Source organism: Arachis hypogaea, chromosome 19 (genome assembly GCF_003086295.3).
Source record: "Arachis hypogaea cultivar Tifrunner chromosome 19, arahy.Tifrunner.gnm2.J5K5, whole genome shotgun sequence".
NCBI lineage: Eukaryota > Viridiplantae > Streptophyta > Magnoliopsida > Fabales > Fabaceae > Arachis > Arachis hypogaea.
The window spans coordinates 104,395,300-104,406,541 of NC_092054.1; the positions used below are offsets into that span (position 1 = coordinate 104,395,300).

At 37.5% G+C, this 11,242-nt stretch overlaps 1 non-coding gene across 1 annotated transcript; it reads left to right on the top strand.

Annotated features, from left to right (window-relative positions):
* LOC112781991 (small nucleolar RNA R71) lies at window positions 1-107 on the top strand. Its single transcript, XR_003192736.1, has one exon. It is a non-coding gene; the product is annotated as a small nucleolar RNA R71 (small nucleolar RNA).
* The last annotated feature ends 11,135 nt before the right edge of the window (window positions 108-11,242 follow it).

Below are 11,242 nucleotides of genomic sequence, written 5' to 3' on the forward strand. Positions count from 1 at the left end.
AAACATATCAGGGGACATTTCCTTGTCAAATCTTTGAATCTCTCCCAGGCTTCATATAAGCTTTCACCATCCTGTTGTCTGAATGTCTGCACCTCAATTCTCAGTCTATTCACTCTTTGAGGAGGGTAGAACCTTGCTAAGAATCTATTTACCACATATTCCTAGGTTGTCAAGCTTTCTTTGGGAAATGATTCTAGCTATTTTGATGTTTTGTCCCTCAAAAAAAATGGAAATAGTAGCAATCTATAGGTGTCAGGATGAACATCATTAGATTTAACTGTATCACAGATCCTTAGGAATGTAGTGAGATACTGATTAGGGTCTTCTTGGGCACTTCCTCCGAAAGAACAATTGTTTTGGATGAGTGTGATGAGTTGAGGCTTCAATTCAAAATTATTAGCATGGATGGTTAGCTTTTGAATGCTGCTACCACAGTTTCCTGGGTTTTGATTGATGTAAGAGCCTATAACTCTCCTCTCTTGTCCAGCAGGGCTGGCTGCGCCTCCTCTGGCATGATTGTTCATCTCTCCTTCATGATGGTTTTCTATATCATCCTCCATGTTTATATCTATGTCCTCCTCTTGTTCCTCTGCACCAATGGCCTTCTTTCCTCTTGCGTCCCTCCTTAATCTAAGGAAGGTTGTTTCTGGTTTACTGTCAAAAGAGGTTGAAACCCCTCTTCTACCTGTCATACAAGTGACAAAACAGACAGCAAACAGCAAGAGAAGATTTCACAGTTAATGAAAAAGTGTGGTTGATAAACCCCAATTTTGTGGTTTATCTTGTGCTTATTTTGGAGGATTTTATCACCTTTTCTCACATTTATTCAATGAAATAGTATGGTTTTGTAATTCTCCCTTAATATGTGCATAAGTGTAAAAACATGCTTTTTAGGCCCTAAAATTGGTGATTTTAATTCACCTTAATTCCATTCGATTCCTTGATGTGTTTGTTGAGTGATTTCAGGTTATAAGGCAAGTATTAGATGGAAGAAGTGAAGAGAAAAGCATACAAAGTGGAGAATGCATAAGGAAAAAAGGATTTGGAGTACATCAATGGAAGCGCACGTGCAGTAGACGCACGCGCGTAGAAGCGAAGTTGTGTGGCGACGGGTACGCGTACATGACGCGTACGCGTGGATAGGAAATTGCCAAGCGACGCGTGCACGTGACCCACGCGTACGAGTCGATGCTCGCACGTGACTCACTTAAAGGCAAAATGCTGGGGGCAATTTCTCAGCTACCCAGGCCCAAATCCAACTCGTTTTTGAGGCTATTTCATGCTGAATTCAAGCTGGAGCAAAGGGGGAGAAATTGGTTGTAGCTTAGCATGATGTAGTTTAGTTTCTAGAGAGAGAATCTCCCTCCTCTCTCTAGAATTAGGGTTCTTTGGCCAAATTCCCTCTTAGATCTAGATCCAATTTCATATTTTCATCTAGTTTCCTTTACAATTTTTTGCTTCTACTTTTTCATTCTCATGGTTTGTAGTATTAATTTTACTTTTATGCCTCTTTTATATTTGTGACTGCTCATGTTGGATTTGGTTTACATTTAATGAAATTTGATGTTTGATGTTCCTTTATTGATGATTTGAGTTGTTGATTTACTTTTTTTGCAATTGGTAGTTGTTAGATTTTATTATTCTTGCACATTTACCATGCTTTCCTTTTATACCTTCCAAATGTTTGACAAAATACTTGGTTGGATGTTAGAGTAGATTTTGAGCATTCTTGGCTTGGAAAGAGTAATTAGGAAATCTTGAGTCATGAATACCCAACTCATGTTGGTGATCTAGAGATGTTAGCCAGTATTATTTCCATCAACTCTAATCTCTTGCTAATTCACTTAGTGAGTTGATTAGGACATTTGGATTGAGATTAGCTAGTCTTATTAGACTTTCTTCAAGTATGAGGATAACATGATACCTTCCTCCTTCGTCGAGGATGACGTAGTAAGATAAATTCTTGTTTATCATTGTGACTTGATTAACTAGTCTTGTTTGACGTTCTCCCTATGTGAAGATAACATGATCCCTTCTTCCATTTGTTGGAGTTGACTAAATAAGATGAATTAATCATTGTATGACTAGGATAGAAAGCCTTTATTCTCAATCCTTGCCATGAATGTCTCTCTCTTTATTACTTGCTTTCTTTTGTCACTTGCTTGATTTACTCTTCTTGTCATTTAAATTCTTGCTCATTTAATTTCTTGCCCTTTTATCAATCAAACTCCTTGTTCTTCATAGCCAATAATTGACCACTTTATTGCAATTCCTTGTGAGACGACCCAGAGTTTAAATACATCGGTTAATTTTTATTGGAGTTTGTACTAGTGACAACCAATATTTTTGCATGTTAGGATTCTTTGTTGGTTTAGAACTATACTTGCAACGAGATTTCAATTGAGAAAATCTATATCAACTAATGTTCTCACATCAAAATGGCGCCGTTGCCGGAGAATTACAATGGTGCTATGTTATTGGCTATTGTATATATTGTGAATAGCTTGATTTTTGGTGTGTTTGTTGGTTTTTGCTAGTTGTAGGACTTTGTTATCTTTATTTCTTGTTTGCTTTTGTTTTTATTTTCTCTTTCACCATGAATTCTCACCCCTTTGACTATGAGTCTGGTTCAAACTATGTTGTAGGAGATGGAATTTACAATGATAACATGCACCAAGGATTTGGAGATCAAAGGTAGGAGGAGCCCCAAGCTTATGAACAATATTCTTGACAACAACCTCCTTCCGAATCAAGTTTGACAAAAGTGCATGGGGATATGACTACTCTCCTCATGGAGATGCGCAAGGACCAAAAAGCGTTTTGTTCTATCCAAGCCGTTCAAGCATCACTCCAACGTAACTACTCTCCGGATTCTTATGGGTATAATCCTAATCCTAATGCATACCAATCTAATGTATGTGATGACCCTTATTGTGATTGTCAACCACAACCACCACATACATATAACCCCTTCCCTCAACGTGGTTTTGAATCACCTTACTCACAAGCCCCTTACCACTAAACACCTCCATATGACCCTAATCCTTATCCACCATACCAACCACCTTTTGAGCCATATGAACCATACATGGAACCACAACAATTCCAACACAATTACTCCCAAGAACCACTTCAATATGCACTATCTCCATACCCTTCCCAAGATGAACCACCTTCCAATTATGAATCTTTTCTCCCAAACAATGAACCCTCTCTTCCACCATCGCCCCCCAATGACGCCCTCACGCTAGAACTAAGAGATCTTGACTCTCATATCCAAAGGCAACAAGAGGGGATGGAAAAGGAGTTTAAGGAGCTAGAAGCCAAGTTAGCTACTATGAATGAAGCAATTAACCACATAGCCTCCCACCTAAGCTCATGCAATCCAAGTACTCCCATTAACAAATGTGGAGAAGCAATCAAGGAGCATAGTGAGGAGGTCAGTTTTGAGCTTTAAGGGGAAGAAGAGGAGTTGAAGCAAGGAGTGCAACAAGAGGAGGAAGTTGAGATAATTGAGCCGGAAGATGTGGTTGAAGATCTAGGAGATGTTGGAAGTCCATGGGAATGTAGCATTAGAGAGCCTCTTTCAAGAAGCTTGATATTGATGTTGAGGAGGGTATACAACCTCCAAGGCATATCATGGTGGAAAACTTTAAAGAGGTTGATCAAGAGATGGATTCAATCATTGATGAATTCTTATGTACAATTGAATCCTCTCCCATTGGGCTTGACATGGAGATCAAAGAAGAAGATACCTCACCTCTCATACCCTTGGTAAGAAATGAAGAATAGATCAAACTGGAAGGAAATTACTGATAAACCCATATTTTATGATATATTTTGTGCCTAATTTAAGTTATTTATTCAATCCGTCACTCACTTATTCATGTTAATTGCATGGTTTTACTTTCCCTTCCTTATTATGTGATGTATGTGAAAAACATGTTTCCTATGCTTTAAAAGTAATTATTTTAATTACCCTTTACTTCCATTCGATGCCTTGATTCGTGTGTTGAGTAGTTTCAGATCTTTTAAGGCATGAATGACTTAAAGGATGGAAAGGGAACACACAAAAATGGAAGGAAAGCACAAAACGGAGTTTTTGAAGAAACTGGCAGTGACGCGATCGCATGGACGACGCAACCGCATGCCAGCGCGAAATGGTAGTGACGCGACTGCGTGATTGACGCGATCGCGCGCCTCAAGTGAAACGCATATGACACGGACGCATGATTGAAGCGACCGCGTGGCAAGGAAAACTCCAAATGATGCGATCGCGTGACAGATGTCACGCACCAGAAATGACAGAAAACGCTCCCAGCGATTTCTGAAGCCCTTTTGGCCCAAATCCAAGTCCAGAAGGCACAGATCAGAGGTTATGAAGTGGGGAAATGCATCCATTCAAAGGAGAGTCTCCAATTAGTCAGTATTCATGAATTAGATGTAGTTTTGAGGGAGAGGTTCTCTCCTCTCTCTTTTAGGATTTAGAATTAGGATTTCTTTTGCTTTCAGGATTATCTCTTTTTATCAGGTTCAACATTCCTTTTTATTTATCTTCTGAATTTAGTTTATAAATTCTTCTATGTTACAGATTACTCTTTGAATTAATGTTATTTGAGGTATTTCAGTTTATTATTGCTCTCTTTTATTTATGTTACTGTTGCTTCCAATCTGAAGACATTTTTATTCCAGTAGATTTACTTTTTCCCTTTTGGTCTTGGTTAAGAAATCAGTAACTCAGGAGTTATCAAACTCAACATGATTGATAATTGTTATCTTTGCTAATTGAATTGAACTTCAATAATCCCAATCTTTCTCTAGGAATTAACTAGGATGTGAATATCAACTTAATTAGTCACTTGACCTTCCCTTGCTCTAGTAAAGGTTAACTAAGTGAAATTAAGATTCAATTTTCATCATCATTGATAACGATAACTAGGATAGGATTTCCAATTTTTCATACCTTTCCAAAAATGTGTTTTACAGTTATTTATTTACTTTACAGTCTTTTACTTAATTTAATTGCAATTTAAATTACTTGTTCCTCATCTTCAAAACCCCGATTTACAATCTTCATAACCAATAATAAGAACATACTTCCCTGCAGTTCCTTGAGAAGACGACCCGAGGTTTAAATACTCGGTTATCAATTTTAAAGGGGTTTGTTACCTGTGACAACCAAAACGTTTGTAAGAAAAGACTTTTGTTGGTTTAGAAGCTATACCTGCAACGAGGATTTATCTGCGAATTTCTAGACTACGCAAAAGTTCTCTCTTGCTAATTCACTTAGTGAGTTGATTAGGACATTTGGATTGAGATTAGCTAGTCTTATTAGACTTTCTTCGAGTATGAGGATAACATGATACCTTCCTCCTTCGTCGGGGATGACGTAGTAAGATAAATTCTTGTTTATCATTGTGAATTGATTAACTAGTCTTGTTTGGCATTCTCCCTATGTGAAGATAACATGATCCCTTCTTTCATTTGTTGGAGTTGACTAAATAAGATGAATTAATCATTGTATGACTAGGATAGAAAGCCTTTATTCTCAATCCTTACCATGAATGTCTCTCTCTTTATTACTTGCTTTCTTTTGCCACTTGCTTGATTTACTCTTCTTGTCATTTAAATTCTTGCTCATTTAATTTCTTGCCCTTTTATCAATCAAACCCCTTGTTATTTATAGCCAATAATTGACCATTTTATTGCAATTCCTTGTGAGATGACCTGGAGTTTAAATACTTCGGTTAATTTTCATTAGGGTTTGTACTTGTGATAACCAATATTTTTGCATGTGAGGATTCTTTGTTGGTTTAGAACTACACTTGCAACGAGATTTCAATTGAGAAATTCTAAATCAACTAAAGTTCTCACATCAGTGGTTAGAGCAATTGAGGCAATTAATCAAATAGTTAATGAGTCAGTGGATTAGTTTTGTTGGAAAGTAAAGAAATAAAGAAAAATAACTAAAGTTGCAGAAGGTAAATGTAACAGCAGAAATTGAAATTCAATCAACATAAGAAAAGAAAAATGCTCAATCTAGTTATCCTCCAATTCAGTAATTGTCAATACAAAACCAATCCCCGGCAACGACGCCATAAACTTGATGTCACAAAAACTGTCTCTCAACAATTTTCTACCGACAAGTGCATCGGATTGTGGTCAAGTAAAAACTCACTGTAGAGTAAGGTCGAATCCCACAGGGATTGGTTGGTTGATCAATGTTAATTGGATAATTGTTCTAGTTGAACTTAATCCGATTTGAAATTGGGATCACAGAATGTAAATTGGCGGGAAACTTAAATTGCAAGAAATTAAATGGGAATGGGGAAATTGAGCATCAAATTAAAGATAGAATGTAAAAGAATGGGTAGATCAGAAATGGGAAAGCTCATTGGGGTCAGGAGATGTTATAATTCTTCGGATCAAATTTATTTTCATCTCTTCCTCAATCAATACTTTCAATGATCTTCTTGGCAATCTTAGGTGATTGGATCTCAATTCCTTGGCAATCCAATCTCTCTAAGCATGAACAATTGTCCAATTCCTTGATTTAAGTGCTCATGGGAAGAGATGAGGTATGGTCACTGATTATACCACACATATTCATAGATCAAAGTATTGGTAGGATTACATGTCACGATATCCATCCAAACCCCAATCTAATCCAATGTGAGAAAGCATTTCTAGCATGATCTCCTCATTCCTCTTCCAAGGTTCAGAGGAGATCCAATTATGGATAGCTTCTTTTCCAAGACAAATATCCACTTGGATGAAGAACGAAAGCTTTCTAGCAAAATCAAGAGAAAAGAAAGAAGAAGATGAATGAAAACTAATATTGATCCATTGAATTACACAGAGCTCCCTAACCCAATGAAAGGGTTTTAGTTGTTCATAGCTCTAAAAATGGAAATTGAAAGTGAAAAGTACATTGCAGAATTGAAAAGTTGCAGAAAAAGTAAAATTAGGTAGAGTTTCAGTACCCTCTCTGTAAGTTCTCCCCCTAACTAACTTAAACTCTAGCTATTTATACACTTCTTTAGTTGATCTTAAAATCATCCCAATTAGGCTTTTGGCCTTTGTTGAAGTTGATCATATTGGATCCCATGCTGTTGAGAAGAGATGTGCTTGAATTGCAGAGTTCTGATGCCCACGTTGGAGTCCACGTTTGAGGGCAAATGTTGAGTCAAACGTCCTTCAGATAAAATGGACTTTCGGCGTTTTGAGCATTGTTTGACTCAACGTTGGAGTTCCAACGTTTTCTAGTCCATGCGTACGCGTGACATACACGTGCGCATGGATGGTACAATTTACCACTTCACACGTCTGCGCTGCCTATACGTGTGTGTAGACGCAAATTCCCCAATTCAGTTTTTGAAGGCTTTTCAAAGACGTTGGCATCAGTGTTTAAGTGGCAACGCTTCCTCTAACGTTGATTCATCCATGCGTGTACGTCACCTACGCTTGCGCATCGATGCGCTTTTTCAAAATCAAAATTTGGAGCTTAGATTGCGCACGTTGGCATCAATGTTGGACTGGTAACGTTCCCTCCAACGTTAGCCTATCCACGCGTGCGTGTTGATTGTCTAAAAATCACTATCCACGCGTCGGCATATAGCACGCTTACGCGTCGCCAAAATTTTTCCAATTTTCAGAAAGCACTCTGTATCAACTAGCGTTGGAGGTAACGTGGCTTGCCAACACTCCTTCTAACGTGGGTATCAGAATTATGGAGCAGATTCCCCTGTTTCCTTCCTCTCAACGTTTGAGGCAACGTTGGTGGTCCAATTTTGGCCACCAACGTTGCTTCCTCTTCAGCCTTCAATGGCTATTCTTCAACTTCCTTTCATGCATTTCTCCACCTATCATCAAGCAATATATGCATCAAAGCCTTGCTAATATCATGAGAGATTGCATCATTCTTAGCACACAAGTAATTATGGCATAAATCTCATAAAAAAGCATCAAATTAACTATGTTTGAATGAATCAAGGTGTGTATGAACTTTTAACCCAAATGATTGCTTATAGGTCAAGAAAGTGCATAAAACCTAATGAAACCAAAAGAAAAAGGCTAGTAAAACTAGCCTAAGATGCCTTGGAATCAATATGGTTAACTACTCCCAGTAGTCTTGGGGAGGGAAGTACATCCCTTTAGGCATATCCAGAATATGCTGTGGAGGTGGTGGAACTGGCTCTTGCTGTGGTCCTTGCACGGGCTCCCTAGCGTGCTCCATATCCTTCTTTGTGATTGGTCTCTCCTTGTCAATTAGGGTATCTCCCTCTATGTGAGCTCTAGCTGCTGCACATAAGCGGTGAATGAGATGAGGGAATGCCAGCCTTGCTTGAGTGGAGGGCTTATTAGCTACTTTGTAAAGCTCCTGTGGAATCACCTCATGTACCTCCACTCATTGCCGAGCATAAAGTAGTGAATCATCACTGCCCGCTCGACTGTAACCTCAGAGTAGTTACTTGTAGGGATGATCGAACGTTGGATGAAATCCAACCATCCTCTAGCCACTGGCTTAAGGTCAAACCTTCCGAGTTGGTAAGGCCGACCTTGACCATCCCTCCTCCACTGAGCTCCAGGTACGCAGATGTCAGCAAGAACTTGATCCAGCCTTTGGTCAGTGTTGACCCTTTGAATGTATGAATGAGGGTTATTTTGTGGCTCTGGCAACTGTAGTGTCACCCTCACACTCTCGGGGATTGATGCGTGGCAGAAGTTAACCAATTAAGAGATTTCAATTAAGGGAACAGCGTTGCACGTATAGCTCTTAACCGGCTAAGATCTGCCTCACCAATTTAAAAAGGGTTGTCACAAATTTTAGAAATAAAGATACTAGGAATATGAGTCCCAGGTCGTCTCCTAACGAGTTGCAGGAAAGAGTGCTATTTTGTTAACTAGGGGTTTTCAGAAAAATTGAGTTTTGATAATGAGTAATTAAAATGATTAAAAATTAAAACAATAAAAATAAACTAAGAATGATTATCGGTACTCTAAATAAAAGGCCTTGACTGGGGGAATAATTAAATGGAATTTCTATCCTTGTTGGAATCTTTTCAAGTGTAGTGTAGTGTAAAAAGGTTGTTGTTCTCACTCGGTTACCCCTTCCTAAATAAGGAAAAGTATGGTGATTAAACTAACTCTTACCCTCAAATCCTAGTCCTCTCCCTTGGGGAGGTCTAGTGTTAGTAGGTATGGAATTAGCTAACAACGTCCCATTCAACCAAGCACTTGAGCATTCCAACTCAAGTATCTCCTCTTAATCAACCCCCACGTGAAGTTAAAATTCTACTCTATTGACATGAAATTAATAATCATAAAAATATGAGAAGACATAATCAAATAAAATAAAATAGAGGATTAGAATTAATTAAAATAAAAATAACTCTATATATTAATAAATTCAAGATGCAACATAACTATCTAAACAGAGTCAATGAGTGACTAATTAAAAATAAGAAAATAAGGAAACAAACTAAAGTAATGTCTTTAACGGAGGTAATGACTCTCGGCATCCAAAAAATCCAAGCAAAAGCATAAACTATCAATGTAATGCAAATCTAAAAATTCAGATCTAAAACTGAAGTATTCCTAATGTGATGAATCTGATTATGTGTGGATCCCCTCTGAGTTTTTGCATGTTTTCTCGCTTTATTCTGTGTTTATGGGCCGAAAATTAGGTTAAAACGCGACCCGCATTTGTCTCCAGCGTATTCTGTAATTTCTGCAGATCGCGCAGGTCACGCGTACGCGTCGTCCACGCGTTCGCGTCATTCAGCGATTTTCCTTGTCACGTGTTCGCGTCGTCCATGTGTTCGCGTCATGCGTGCAGACTCCAATCCACGCGTTTACGTCAGGCACGCATTCGCGTCGCTGTGATTTCTCTATTTCGCGCACTCGTGTGGGCCATGCACTCGCGTCAGTGTTCGCTGGTCATCTCCTTAGTTTCTTGTGTTTCTTCCTTTTTTGCAAGCTTCCTCTACATTCTCTAAGCCATTCCTGCCCTATGAAGCCTGAAACACTTAACACACAAATCAAGGCATCGAATGGTATAAGGGAGATTAAAAATACATAATTAAAAGATCTCTAGGAAGCAAGTTTTCAACCATGGAACAATTTTGGGAAGGAATTGTAAATACATGCAAATCATATGAATAAGTGGGTAAAGACTTGATAAAACCACACAATTAAACACAATATAAATCATAAAATAATAGTTTATCAACCTCCCCACACTTAAACATTAGCATGTCCTCATGCTTAGTTAAAGGAGGTAAAGTAAATGAATAGGGAAATGTAAAGCTAATGAAATGCAATTCAACCTATATATATATGAATGCAACTATATGATTCTTGTCTACTTGGTTAAAAGTAAATAAGCTCTTCAAGACAAACATAAATCAAATTCCACTAATTCAATTTATATAGTAAGAACAGATAAGAATGCAAGAAGATAGCTCATGAAAGCAGGGAACATAGAATCAAGCATTGAACCCTCACTGAATTTTTGTTCTTCACCTAATCAATCAACAATATTTAACATACCAATACAAACATCATGAGGTCTTTTCAAGGTTGTAATGGGCCTAAAGTAAGGGTGAAGGTATATATATATGGCTAGGTGAGCTTATAAATTGAATCTTTAATTAACCTAAGCTTTCACCTAACATACATATACTCTATATAACTTTAGAATCATGCCTAGCTACCCATAATTTTCACTTTTGCATTACATACTCATGCATCAACTTTCTTTTAATTTTTATCACACATGCATTGATCTTTGAACTTAACTTAACTCAGAATCGGGGTAATTTTGTCCCCTTATTATTATTATTATTATTATTATTATTATTATTATTATTATTATTATTATTATTATTATTATTATTATTATTATTATTATTATTTATTTATTTATTTTAGTTTCACATGAGTAGGTACCCAAATTCCCATTATTTTATCATGACACATTTCCTTATTAACCTTTGTTCCCACAATCTTCCCATACTCAATTAACACACAATTTCTATCTTAAGCTAACCAAAGATTCAATTGGGATATTTAATTATTTTTCCGCTTAAGGCTAGTAATGTGGTAAAATATAGAACAAATGGGATTAAAAGGCTCAAAGTGGCTAACAAAGGTAATTTAAAGGGTAGGCTTAATTGGGATAAGTGAGCTAAACAAATAATGGCCTCAATCATACGCATGCATATAACATATTAAACATTGG